This window comes from Alosa pseudoharengus, unplaced genomic scaffold, assembly GCF_046254945.1.
Source record: "Alosa pseudoharengus isolate Yale_2024_CS ecotype anadromous, Long Island Sound unplaced genomic scaffold, YU_APseudo_1.1 YU_APseudo_1.1_scf_21, whole genome shotgun sequence".
Lineage (NCBI taxonomy): Eukaryota > Metazoa > Chordata > Actinopteri > Clupeiformes > Clupeidae > Alosa > Alosa pseudoharengus.
Window position 1 is genome coordinate 32,145,049 of NW_027468674.1, and position 14,314 is coordinate 32,159,362.

General features: G+C 45.7%; 1 long non-coding RNA gene across 3 annotated transcripts; it reads right to left on the reverse strand.

The window, feature by feature from the left end:
- Nucleotides 1-3,177: 3,177 nt before the first annotated feature.
- Nucleotides 3,178-11,848, reverse strand: LOC143138173 (uncharacterized). 3 transcript variants are annotated; one of them, XR_012990152.1, is made up of 4 exons: nucleotides 11,635-11,848; nucleotides 11,502-11,555; nucleotides 10,467-11,408; nucleotides 3,178-3,452 (listed from the first exon to the last, which is right to left on the reverse strand). It is a non-coding gene; the product is annotated as an uncharacterized LOC143138173 (long non-coding RNA). The 3 variants fall into 3 exon arrangements; XR_012990153.1 differs by lacking the exon at nucleotides 3,178-3,452 and having other exon boundaries at nucleotides 10,421-11,151; nucleotides 11,347-11,408; XR_012990151.1 differs by lacking the exon at nucleotides 3,178-3,452 and having other exon boundaries at nucleotides 10,421-11,408.
- Nucleotides 11,849-14,314: the final 2,466 nt, after the last annotated feature.

Sequence of the window (14,314 nt, forward strand, 5' to 3'; positions counted from 1 at the left end):
ATTTCCTGTGGACTGACAAAGTGTTTGCATCTGCTCTTTAACACTCAGACAGTGTAGTCTAATACGTATGGGCCCTTAGACAGAGCATGTGCAAACAAAATAATACTGTTTTATACCGTTTTTGGGTAGGGCTAGAGTTATATTTTATATGCTCCAGTGTATTATGCGGATACACAAATATGTTATGATACCAAGATGTAAATGGGAAAATATATTGACCTCAGGATACCATTATATGCAGTCACTTTCACATAACAAATATATCCTGTCCACAAGATGTTGACCTCAAAGTTAGACACATACAAGAATGATGAAAAATAATAATAATAATATTGATAATAATTATTATTATTGTATAGCACGAAGACGTGATGGTAGTAACGTATACATAGTGCAACTACTGAATCTGCTCACTAAGTCTTTATGTATCAATATCAACAAGGACAGGATGCACCACTGGAAAGTGCCAGACACAAAAAGAATGGCAAATTAAAAAGAAAATAATACGAGGATAGTATAAACACAAAAATACATCCTGTCCGGATGCATATTCTACATACTGTGCACCTGTCTCTGTGGGTGGAAATGTGTAGTGCATATGAGAAAGAACTTGAGTACAGAACAGATTTATCAGCACTGTGATATTATATTTTAATAGATCTGTCCATGTATCAATTCTGAAAAATCTACTGATTTTTAATTAGATTTGCGAACAAATATTTCAGGCAGGCATGACCATTAATAAAACTGAAGGGAGGACACACACATTCTGAAAAACTATTAGTTAGGTACAGAGTCGACAACATTGATAATTTAATAAGCGTGACATTTCGACGTTGGCGTGTTGCTCTCCTTCAGACTGCTTTAGCTATGACAGTTTACAGTATATTGAATTGTAACCCCTGTGTTCGACAACATATTGCCATATTCTTGACAATACACAGCCATATTCAACAGGCCACTGAAGGGAATATTTCTGTATGATAATTTCTTGCCCCAGACGAGCTGGAGGCTTAGCCCCATTTACATGGAGAGCGTATTCTATCCATTTTCCCTTTGATCTATTCAATGCAGATGTAGGTGTGAAAAGCTTCCCTGGCTGGGTACCTTTTGCTGTCTGCTATCTGTTCCCCAATCTCCTTTGTTCCGTTTTTAGTAGACAAAGACCCTGGGTTAAACCGTAGCTTAATCATATGTTTGTGTTATTAACTGTAAATGTATTCATGTTTGGTATCGTTTTTATAGTCTCAGTACAAGGAGTCCAATGAATTAAGTGTAAGAATGTTTAAAACATCCTGTATAACATTTCTACCTGAGGAGCCTGTCTTGTGTGTTAATAAGTAATTGGGTGTGTGTAGGTGTGTGTAGGTGTGTCTGGGTGTGGCTGACGGAAACGGCGGGAAGGGAAAGCCAATCAGAGGACGTTGCACCTATGACCACCACGTGAACCACACCCTTGCAAATTGAGCATAAAAGGCCAGCCTCTTCCTGTAGTCTTTAGAATTTGTAGTCGAAGCTTCCGAGCTGAAAGCTGTATTCTCCCTTGACGCGCCTCATTGACAAGAATAAACCTGTTTCTTGATTGACCTTCATCTTGACTGAGTTTCCGGCTAACTTTGGTACAAGAAAATTACCAACACCACTGTACTTCATGATGTATAATTATTTATATCACCTGACTGAGTGTGGCTCGTGTGCACACAAATGTGATATGCATACATACAACTCCACTTGGTGAATAGATCAACAATATATAATAGTATATGTCAACAAAGCCACTGTGGGACTCCTCCCAGCCCCCGAGTTTTCCACAGAATAATTGGGGCTCTTACTGGAAGTATCTTGTGGTTGAGCGTAGCCACACACCATTCTAAAACATGTTTGTGATCACAGAGCCCAAGAGTGCACCAGTCATTATTTTCTCCCAGTTTTCTATGTCAGTGATAGCTGTGAGGATGTGACAGACAGCTTGAACCATCCTACTCTCTTGTTAATGTTTAAGTTGGAAGCCAGTAACCAAAGTGCTGTGTTGTTAGTGGTGGAATGACCGCAATCTATTCTGGAGATTCTGATTCTAGGCACAGACGTGTAGAAAGAAAACGTACAGACGAAAGAAGAAAGATTGTTTTGTTTTTTGTTGTTTACAAATTATTTGAAAATCCCAAATGAAAACAGAATGTAAAAAAAAAAAAACACTATATGTCACCGAAGCTTTTAGGATGCAATTCCGGGGTTTCAGCTCCCATTTGATGTTGAAAATGGAAAGCATCAAGGCAGATGCAGGATTATGATTCTCCTCAAAGTCACCCACATGTCAGCTCTATTGATTCCGCTGGCTGCCAGAGTCAATGACCATGTGATTATCATCAAGCATGTCAACAGCTCACACAGTGCAGTGGGCTCAGATGCCAGCGCAGTGGCAGTCACAATAATGACTCATCTCCCATTGAGATCAGTGAATACCAAGGGTCTCCATCTGCCACCCAAATCATAAACAGCAAGGGGCCCTGTTGTAATTTTACCCCCTTTTTCTGTTGGCAAAGAGCAGCAGCTGTTGATGAACCTAGCATTCTAAAAACGCTAATGCTAAAGCATTCACTTGAAACATGCACACCAAAAATATTTTTTTGGAAATCCATTGGATGGAGGAAGCAATACTGAAACATTTTAACTGTAAATGCATTAAAAAATAACCAGTTGCTTTTTGTGCAGTTTTGACCAGTATGACTAATTCGCCGGTTCTGTTCTCTCTACAGGCTCATTACACAGCCCTACCCTTATCCTACAGAACTAATGGTCCCATTTTAAACACATTATTGAGAAAGGGGGAAAACAATTAATTACCTTCCTTTTTTGTGAAAGTTGTGTGACCACGGGAGTCAGATGACAAGTCAGTCTTGACTCTAGGGTGCTCGACTACGCCACTTGGGGCCTTTCACACCAAGATGTACTTTAGCTAGACCTCCAACACCTTGATTTAGACAAGAGGGCTCTCGCACACAGATAAGCAAGTAATGACAGAGACGTGGTATTTCAATGAAAAAATAAACAATATTTATTTACAAGCAATTCAGTAAAAAGTCAGTCTTGGGTTTGTTTCTCAGGATGGAGTGCAATACATATTAGGCCCAATAGGCCAGCAAGAGGAAGGCAGTGGCTGCCACCAGGAATATTACATGTAATCACGTAGGGTTAATTTGATCAGCTGTTCGGGAGAGGTTACCTGTCCTGGAAGAGGAGTGAGACCGACACACCACCCGTGCTGCTGATTCTGTTGCCTATTCACAGACACACACACACACACACACTCGCATAGGCACAGGTACTACAAAGAGTGATCACTGCAAATAGTGAGGTGCACGTTACCACTACAGATACTGTGTGAAGTACGCGAAGAGGAGGACTCAGATCCAGCGACCTGCCCCGCGGAACAGCTGCAACACTCTGTTTCTCTGGAGGGGAGAAGGGAAGATATGGTTGCTATTGGCAATAACTGGCTGGGTCAAGAAAGCTAGATGTTAGCATTACCACCGTAACACATAACCACAGCAAAATACTGGGGCAGCCAATACCACACCTGTTGCCGACACACCACGACGAAGGGCAGATAAATGAACACAGCCACGCCTATGTTTAGGCCAAATCAATCGGACAAACAAAACAAAATAAAGAAAACAAAATGAGGCAAGAGCTACAATTACTTAAATCTACCGGAGGCAAAGCAGCAGTGGCAATCTTTCTGAAGGGGTAAACAAACACAGTTAAAATCCATTGTTTATGGTAAATACAGCCTAAACCAATATCAAGCAATACAAATACAATACAACAGGGTTTCCTTTTACCTCTAGGAATACACCACTCAACATGAATGGAAATGGGACCCCCTGGTATCTCTCCAGTACGCAAACCTACATAAAAATCACACACAAGCATAGCCCACATACAACATAATAAAAGGTTATTGGCTCATTAAATCACAAGGACTTACAGCGAAACATGACACATTATAGTAGATCCAGTTACTGTAAACATGCATATAAACATCCATACACATGCACACACATTACATGGCAAACCTTACTGAGCTATACAGCCAATGTTACCTTAACGCATCTCCCAATAGACAGTGCAACCTGCGCGTACACGGCGTCTTTTCAGTCAAGACCTACGTTAAAAACATTGCTGTGAATGTGCGTGAAGGCATTTACAAAAGGACCATACAGTTCAATCATCTATGGTGTAGAGTGCTTGTAAATACCTTCGGTAGATCAACAAAACACTACCCGGAAGCGTCTGGTACACAGCCAAATACCTGTTGTCAAACAGTTGCACTTTAAACACAGCTGGCTAAAAGAACATGTTTGCAGTGAAAAAGGAGCGTTGGCACATACCTTTCATAGGTGACAGCACAGCGAACACAGTGTAGGGAGGACGTACGGAGCCTAGGGATCACTTACTAGCCCACCTCCGGTGCCGGTCTTATAGAAAGTGCCATTGACGCTAATGAGTACATAGCCACCTGCAAGCTAACTGGAGGGCGTGACCAATAGGAGAGGAGCTACGGTGAGAACAGGAGGACAAACTTGGTACAGCAGTTAGTCTGCCGGTTACATTCTACCCCCCCATTCTTTATCAGCGTCCCGCAGATAAATAAAAATAAAAAGCACTGGATCTAGGACAACAAATAAAAACAGGGTCCTAGTAACACCAGGGTCTGAAAACTGCAGTCATATTACTGCTAGAGCCAGGAACCTGGGAGTTCGTAGCCCCGTCTGTCCTACTCACCACTGATACCGGGAGCCGATGGAGATTTCCATGTCTTCCAGCAGTGGTCCGGGAGGTCCGCCGTGGAGCTAGGGCGCCGTGATCAGGGCTAGCTGCTGTAGGAGTTAATGGAGCCGGAGCAGACGGGTCGACTTGCACCAGGGGGCTAGATGGATCCGACACTTCAGGGGGAGGGGCCACTGGGTCAAGATGGGCAGGCTGTGTCTGGACTCCGGGTGCCCTCACAACAACCCACTGACCGGTGTGATCATCTTCAGTCTCATGATCAGCTGCTGTCGTAGGCTCCAAGGGTACATCGGGAGGCTCTGGGTGGTGATTTTGGCGGGCAAGCTTTAGAATCACCCGGTGTACTTGCCGACTCCCATTGAGGTCATGCACGGGGGCTACGGAGTATACCACACCACCAGGGGGTGGGGCTCGAACCACTTGATGTAGGGTTGGGCTCCAGGCGTCCTGGATCTTGGTGCGCCCTCTCACTCCGTGGTCTCGGAGATAGACGAACTGTCCTACCTCCAATGGAACATTCTGGGCTCCTTGGTCATGCCGTTCCTTCCTCCGTGCAGCAGCCGCCTGCAACCTTTCCTTAGCACCATGGAAGACCACGGTTAGACGTCTCTGGTGTTCCTGCACCCACTCACTCACTCTGCCACCTTCTGGTTCTGGTACCCTGCCCAAAAGGAAATCAATAGGTAGTTGAGGCTCCTGACCAAACATTATGAAATGCGGGGACTCACCCGTTGACTGATGGATTGTGGTGTTGTAGCTGAACACCAACTGAGGGAGATACTCAGGCCAATGGCTCTTCTGCTCAGCCGAGAGCGTGCGCAACAGATCATGCATAGTGCGGTTAAACCGCTCGCACTGACCGTTGCCCTGCGGGTGGTAAGGTGTCGTCCGGGTCTTTTGGATCCCGTACAGGCTGCACAGCTGATAAATAACAGCACTCTCAAAACAGCGGCCTTGGTCAGAGTGCAGACGAGCGGGGACCCCGTATCGGAAAAACCACTCCCGGACCAGCACATTAGCCACTGTCGCCGCCTTCTGGTCCCGGGTGGGCACCGCCTGTGTGAACTTAGAAAACACATCAGTTATAATTAAAACCTGTTCCTTACCATCTCTGGAGGGCTCCAGAAAGGTGAAGTCCACTGCTAGGATCTGGTTTGGACGGGACGCTAGCAAGTGTCCCATGGGCGCATGGGGCTTGGGGTGAGTGGATTTGGCGAGGGTACATCGCACACAGTCTAGACACCACCGTCTGATGTCTTCCCTCATTCCCGGCCAATAGCACCTCTGCCGCACTAACTCGGTAGTGCGTTCGATGCCCTGATGGCCGTGATCATTGTGCAGCTGCTTCAGCACTTCACCCTTTAGGCATCCTGGCAGCAGCAGTTGATAAACTTCCTCACCCCCGTCAGGCCGGTGAATCCGGCGGTAAAGCAGACCAGCAGTTTCCACCATGCGATCCCAGTGGCGGAACAGTACCTTGGTTGGTCCAGGTAGGCGTTCCCGGGCTGTAGAGTTAGGTGGTTTCTGCACTCGCCAGAATGGGAGGAAGGCCCTGATAGTCGGGTCCGTCCCTTGTAGTGCCTGCAGATCCTCAGTGGTATGAGAAGGAAAGACAGACATGGCCGCCTGGGTCACCTGAAGACATTCCTCTCGTCGAGCAGCTTGTTGTACGGCCACAGGTAGAGCAGTTCCGACCGCTAATAGCCCTGAAACAGGGTTGGGGCCTTCTGCAGGGGGCTGTCTGGACAGAGAGTCTGCATTCTTATTTGATCGACCAGAACGGTATCGAATGGTGTAGTTGTAGGCAGACAACTCAGCTACCCATCGCTGCTCGGTCGCGCCCAATTTGGCTGTATCCAGATGGCTTAGAGGGTTGTTATCAGTCCAGACAGTACACTGTTGGCCCCACAAGTACTCCCGGAACTTCTCAGTCATTGCCCATTTCATGCCCAGGAATTCCAGCTTCATGGAACTGTAGTTCTTCTCGGCAGGGCTAAGACTCCGGCTGGCGTAGGCAATTGGGCGCACTTTGCCTTCCTGCTCCTGTGAGAGCACTGCTCCAAGGCCGATATGGCTGGCATCCACCTCAAGGATGAAGGGGAGAGTAAAGTTAGCAAAAGCCAGGGTAGGTGCATTCACTAACCTCCTCTTTAACTCCTGGAAACTCTGCTCGGAGGCGTCTGTCCAGGCTCCATCTAGCCGTGGTCCGTGGCCCTTCCTCGTCTTAGTCCCTGCTAGCTCAGCTACCAGACGATGTAATGGGGCCGCTAGTTTTGAGAACCCCTCAACAAACCGCCTATAGTAACTTGCAAATCCAAGGAAAGACCTCAGCTCTGAGACATTGGTAGGATGAGGCCAGTTGGCAACGGCAGACACCTTGGCTGGATCCGTAGACACGCCGTCGCGGGAGATTAAGTGGCCCAGATACTGGACCTCCTTCCTGAAGAAGCAGCATTTCTCCAGTTTTACCTTCAAGCCTTCTTTCTGGAGTCGGCTCAACACCAGATCTAGGCGGGACAGGTGGTCATTTATGTTAGACGAAAAAACAATGATGTCGTCCAGGTACAGCAGGAGTGACTGACAGTTTTGAGCGCCAAACATCCTCTCCATTAAGCGCTGGAAGGTGCCTGGAGCATTGCACAGCCCAAAAGGCATTCGATTGAACTCAAATAGCCCAAAGGGCGTGCAAAAGGCGGTCTTTGGGCGGTCTTTCTCCGTTACTGGTACCTGGTTATAGCCACTAGTCAGATCTAGCGTGGAAAACCACTGTGCCCCAGACAATGCATCTAAGGACTCCTCAATGCGGGGAAGTGGAAAGGCATCCCTCCGTGTCTTGTGATTGAGTTGTCGGTAATCCACACACATGCGAAGGCTGCCATCCTTCTTCCTCACCAGAACAATAGGAGAGGCATAGGGGCTACTACTTTCCCGGATGACCTGACTGTCTAAAAGCTGCCGTAAGTGGGCCTTCACAGCATCATAGTCAGAAGGGGGGAGACGCCTATACCTCTGCCTAATAGGCCTGTCATCTAACAGGGGAATGTCGTGTGACAGCAGGTTGGTACAGCCAATATCACCCTCAAAAGCTGAGAAAACTGACTCATGCTTCAGCAGGAAGGCCCTCACGTGTTCTTGTTCAGACTCTGAGAGCACGGATAAGTCAATGGCCTGGATCTGCTCAGTCACACAGTTAACCTGTCCAGTGTGGGCCTTAAGGGTGGCCGTAACAGTATTAGTGCCCTGAACAACCTCAGTAATCCCTGTAGGGAGGCTTTCAACGGTGACATGGACCACCACACCTATTGAACTACGGGGGTAAAGTGTAGCACGAGTAAACCCAACATTAACAATAGGAATAAAAGCTGTACCTCGCTCTACATGAACTAGGGCAGGTGAAACAAGAAGGCCCTCAGGTAACGAATTGGTAGCTGGTTCAATAAGAACGGCAGAGGCGTTACAGAACTGGGGAGAGCAGGTGGCGGGCACCAACTTGACAGTACCGCCAGGTATATGGATGGGCCTCCGACCCCTAACTTTAACAATCCCAGTTTTAGTTCCAGGGAAGTTGAACTGGGCTTGGTGGCAATGCTGCAGGGCTCTCTGCCATGGAGGTGAAGCATGCACCACTGGTGGGAGATCAAACAGGGCGGGGCCATGCTGGCCAAATAGTTCATCATAACATTCTCGAATGATATTCATTCCCAGCACACCGGGCACTGCAGATGAAAGAGACTGACCTGGTGGATCTTTGACTACTAACCAGCCACGATGAGGGATTACCCTCCCCAGCAACTCAACCGTGAACTCTGCATAGCCTGTGTAGGGTATTTCTAAACCATTTGCGGCGCGAAGCTGCAACCAATGACAATGCTGGAGCTGGTCTTGAAAATTATCTACAAAGAAACTTTCCACCATAGTGGACACCATGGACCCTGTATCCAATAAACAGTTAACAATTACTCCCCCTACCCTAACAGCTACCTTGGGACACTGTCCAACAAGAGACGACACAGTATGGCGTGCCGGGTTGCGACCCTGAGAGCCCATACTGCCCCCACCCAACGTGTGGCTCTGCACATTGGAGGGAGCTAGTTTTCCGTCAGCTGAGAAGTGGAAACGGAGTCAGACTGACGATGGGTTTGAGGAGCTAAGGGCTGTGCTGAAACCACTCGCTCATTGTCACACTCCCTTGCATAGTGACCAGGTTTTTGACACCGCCTACAGATGACTGGGGAAGGGCGGCTGGACCGGACATTGCGTGCAGGTCCCTGCAAAGCAGTCAAACTGCTAGTTAACAGATTAATCTGTTCCTGTTGTTTCAGCAACATCGCTCTCAATTCTGTCATTTCTGAACTAGCCAGGTTCACCGGGGGAGGGGGAATATACTGACCTCTAGAGGTCTGCATAGCACAGAGGGAAGGGACTGAATAACTTCTACCTCGGGGGAAGTCGCTGGGCCTACCTTCACGCTCCCACCGAATGGCTGCAGCCCGCACCTCCAACATGGACAGCCCTGGAGTCTGACGTACCAACCGCTTTAATTCTCTACGAAGATCAGAGTCGATGACATGCTCTACAAACTGATCACGCAGCAGCAAGTCAGATTGGGGCACTGATTCAGGGGAAGTTTGTTTAACCTTATCCATTAAAGAGAGAAGAGCATGAGAATACTCCTGTAGGGACTCGCCATCAAGTTGTTTCCGGGAGAAAAACTGCTCTTGTAAGGCAACATAAGATGTTGAACATCCATAAAGGTCTTTAAGGATAGATAGAATTTGGTCTGGGTCTTCCCTCTCTGCCCTAGGCCTATAGCGTATCTCATCCTTTGCCTCACCATCCAAATGATCGATCAAACATAAAATAGGCCTGGTCACGTGAACCCAAATGTCTGGCACGCACACAAGCATTCACTTCTTCCACCCATTCATCAATACCAACACCTGATCTGCCCCTGAACACAGGACATTTCCTTTCCCTAGGGAGATACAGCAATCGCTCCTTGTCCGCTTGAAGCTGCCGCACTTGCTCCCTCAGTTCCTGTAACTCTTCCGCCATAGCTGAAACAGAAGGGCTAGATTACTTCTGGGGTGGCCACAAGAGGGTGCGGTGATATGGTACCTCAAGGTAGAGTTGTCAGGTCCCCCGATGTGCCAGCTGCTGCTTTGCCTCTATTACCTGCTTTACGGTATATTGCCTCAAACAATAGCAAAAAGAACACAACACATAAACATATAAGGAGGGAAGGAAAAAAAAAAAAAAAAAAAAAAAAAAATGAAATACACGTCTCTGTATACTAATCCTGCCGACTACGCCAGATTGTGACCACGGGAGTCAGATGACAAGTCAGTCTTGACTCTAGGGTGCTCGACTACGCCACTTGGGGCCTTTCACACCAAGATGTACTTTAGCTAGACCTCCAACACCTTGATTTAGACAAGAGGGCTCTCGCACACAGATAAGCAAGTAATGACAGAGACGTGGTATTTCAATGAAAAAATAAACAATATTTATTTACAAGCAATTCAGTAAAAAGTCAGTCTTGGGTTTGTTTCTCAGGATGGAGTGCAATACATATTAGGCCCAATAGGCCAGCAAGAGGAAGGCAGTGGCTGCCACCAGGAATATTACATGTAATCACGTAGGGTTAATTTGATCAGCTGTTCGGGAGAGGTTACCTGTCCTGGAAGAGGAGTGAGACCGACACACCACCCGTGCTGCTGATTCTGTTGCCTATTCACAGACACACACACACACACACACTCGCATAGGCACAGGTACTACAAAGAGTGATCACTGCAAATAGTGAGGTGCACGTTACCACTACAGATACTGTGTGAAGTACGCGAAGAGGAGGACTCAGATCCAGCGACCTGCCCCGCGGAACAGCTGCAACACTCTGTTTCTCTGGAGGGGAGAAGGGAAGATATGGTTGCTATTGGCAATAACTGGCTGGGTCAAGAAAGCTAGATGTTAGCATTACCACCGTAACACATAACCACAGCAAAATACTGGGGCAGCCAATACCACACCTGTTGCCGACACACCACGACGAAGGGCAGATAAATGAACACAGCCACGCCTATGTTTAGGCCAAATCAATCGGACAAACAAAACAAAATAAAGAAAACAAAATGAGGCAAGAGCTACAATTACTTAAATCTACCGGAGGCAAAGCAGCAGTGGCAATCTTTCTGAAGGGGTAAACAAACACAGTTAAAATCCATTGTTTATGGTAAATACAGCCTAAACCAATATCAAGCAATACAAATACAATACAACAGGGTTTCCTTTTACCTCTAGGAATACACCACTCAACATGAATGGAAATGGGACCCCCTGGTATCTCTCCAGTACGCAAACCTACATAAAAATCACACACAAGCATAGCCCACATACAACATAATAAAAGGTTATTGGCTCATTAAATCACAAGGACTTACAGCGAAACATGACACATTATAGTAGATCCAGTTACTGTAAACATGCATATAAACATCCATACACATGCACACACATTACATGGCAAACCTTACTGAGCTATACAGCCAATGTTACCTTAACGCATCTCCCAATAGACAGTGCAACCTGCGCGTACACGGCGTCTTTTCAGTCAAGACCTACGTTAAAAACATTGCTGTGAATGTGCGTGAAGGCATTTACAAAAGGACCATACAGTTCAATCATCTATGGTGTAGAGTGCTTGTAAATACCTTCGGTAGATCAACAAAACACTACCCGGAAGCGTCTGGTACACAGCCAAATACCTGTTGTCAAACAGTTGCACTTTAAACACAGCTGGCTAAAAGAACATGTTTGCAGTGAAAAAGGAGCGTTGGCACATACCTTTCATAGGTGACAGCACAGCGAACACAGTGTAGGGAGGACGTACGGAGCCTAGGGATCACTTACTAGCCCACCTCCGGTGCCGGTCTTATAGAAAGTGCCATTGACGCTAATGAGTACATAGCCACCTGCAAGCTAACTGGAGGGCGTGACCAATAGGAGAGGAGCTACGGTGAGAACAGGAGGACAAACTTGGTACAGCAGTTAGTCTGCCGGTTACAGTTGGTGTTAGTGACAGCTGCAGGGAGTGCCATCCCATCAGGATGATCAAAGTGAGCACAACTAAAGCTTTTTACGATGCAAGCTCACTTAAGTTGAGGAGCCACAAGATGTGTTTATCAAACAACTCTACAAAGGCAAAGATGCTCTAATGAATACCCTTTTATCAACACTTTACTTTTAGCTGGTGTGATGAGTTGTTTTCTGTTTGTCTGCTACATTTCTGAAGAGTGAAAAACATTTTGTGTCATTGTTGTGAGCAAAAATCAATATAAATTACAACTTGGTTACAGCTTTAGAAATACTGTGTATATATATATATATATATGATTCAATTAAAATGGTATGACAAAAACACTGAATTTCAATCAATAATATGGAATTTGTTGTATTCTTTAACAATAAACAAAAAGGCTATAATTTTTTTTAAACTGATATAACATTGAAATGCTGTCAATCCATATGTCTATAATCCCACACCTTTTATCCTCTCACAGCAGTATGTCCTTTTAATCCTGCCAAAAAAGTTCCTCCCTTATCAATGGGACTCCTGGTAGTCAGACTCAGCTGTCAGCACCAAAGGAGAGAAATCTTTCTGGAAGGTGCATCACTGAAATCTCCAGCTGCTTGCTTTCCCTATTCACTGAATGTTAGTCTGTGCTCTGGAAACTCTGGAAAAAAAGATAGCTGCTGGGTTCAGTTTTCCCACACAGATTAAGTATGACTTCACCTCCTCTACAACAAAAGGAAAAAGGAATGTCTGTGTCAATCCAAATTTCCCCATGACAGGTACGCTCCTGAAAGGACGGCCCAATGCATCTCTAAGGCAGCACACAGTTAACTATACTTATCTCCCTTCCCCACCCCTTGCCACAGGAGACAGCTCACTATTTTCAGAGGAAGATGGGAGGATGGTCGGTGTCTCAGAAAGTCTGCGTTTCCACCTTTCACAAGAGAGCAAGACCTCAGCTATTAGAATATATTTGTGCTGGAACACTGTTCACATTGGTACAATGGCTCCTATTCTTAATACTGGTAGATTTTACACCCAATACTAAACACCTGGATCCCCTTTATAGTGGGAAAAACTGATATTGCTGCATGGTGTAGCCTCCAGGGAAGTGGCTCATCTCTCTGTGTACTCAGTTCAATTGCAGGCTGAGGCTGTGGATGCACCAGGGGGTAATGCGCACTCTCCACTGCTGCCTGATGGGCTTTGATTAGCTGCCTGGCTCTGCTGCCGAGCCGAGGTGACTCTGGTCGATGTCACTTGACTGCTGTCCGTCTCGGCTATCTCTGCAATGACAATGAAGTGGAGCCGGATGCCAAAGCAAATAGGCCATTGTAGTTCACAAGAGTTCACCTCATGACAACTGACAGTTGACTTTTTGAGGCAAGGATTTGATTTATCTCCCTGTGAAAAAGCGATAAACCCCTCTTGTCTCTTGTTTTAGAAAACAAAAAACATCCTTTAAATACTGGTCTTAGCATCTATGGGTTCTCACTTACTTTTGCAGGATGCTGAATACATAAAGTTATAAAACGGTACTTACTTATAAAGCGGCAATGATTGCAAGCAATGTTTTTTCATAGCACATTAGAGTATCTAGTATCTACGCATTTTCCAATTCAAAGATGTTTGTATGTGTTTACTGTATGTGTACTCTATGTGTTTACTCTGTTCTTCACCAAACCAAAACTCTGGAGTGGTCACATGACTCATCAATCCAATTTCATTTTAAGACTGAAAGGGACCCACTGTGAACACACTCTCAGATGCATTCTGTGATTCAAACCCTTTACCCACTTTACAGACTGTTTCTCAAAAGAAGATGTGACCACATAACATGTGTCTATGGTGCAATATTTTTTGTTGTTGATTTCATAAAAAAAATAAGCTCACGTCCAAGTCAAAGTGAGCTTTATCGTGCACAGCTGAACCAAACTGCATTTTTCTAAGCTCAATGTGCAAACATAAAAGGTAAGTGCATGTAAGACAACAACAGGAAGGCATATTAGACCGCATAGACTCACAAAAATATATAGGTATTGTCACAGTTTTTCTTAAGGGTTGGACCCAAACGCACCACAAAAAAATATAGGTATAGTCCTACAGACAATCTAAGAAAAAATATATTGCAGATTGTTTTCATAGTGGTTGCATTATTGCACAATGTAACAAGAAGTGTAAACTTGACACTGGTGAATTGTGAGAAGCACTGAAGTGAAGAGAAACAGTAAATTATTGCTAAAAAAAGTAGCATTTTAGAGGATGTGAGTTCCAAACATATGTGTTCAGACAGTCTGTGTGTGTGTTCACGAGTTCAACAGTCCATCTTTGTGTATTATAGAGGGATTGAGTAGTCTGATGGCGTGTGAGAAGAATCTCTTGCTGAGTCTGGCAGTGTTGCACCACATACTGTGATAATGTTAGCCAGAGGGCAGAAGGTTGAACAGTCCA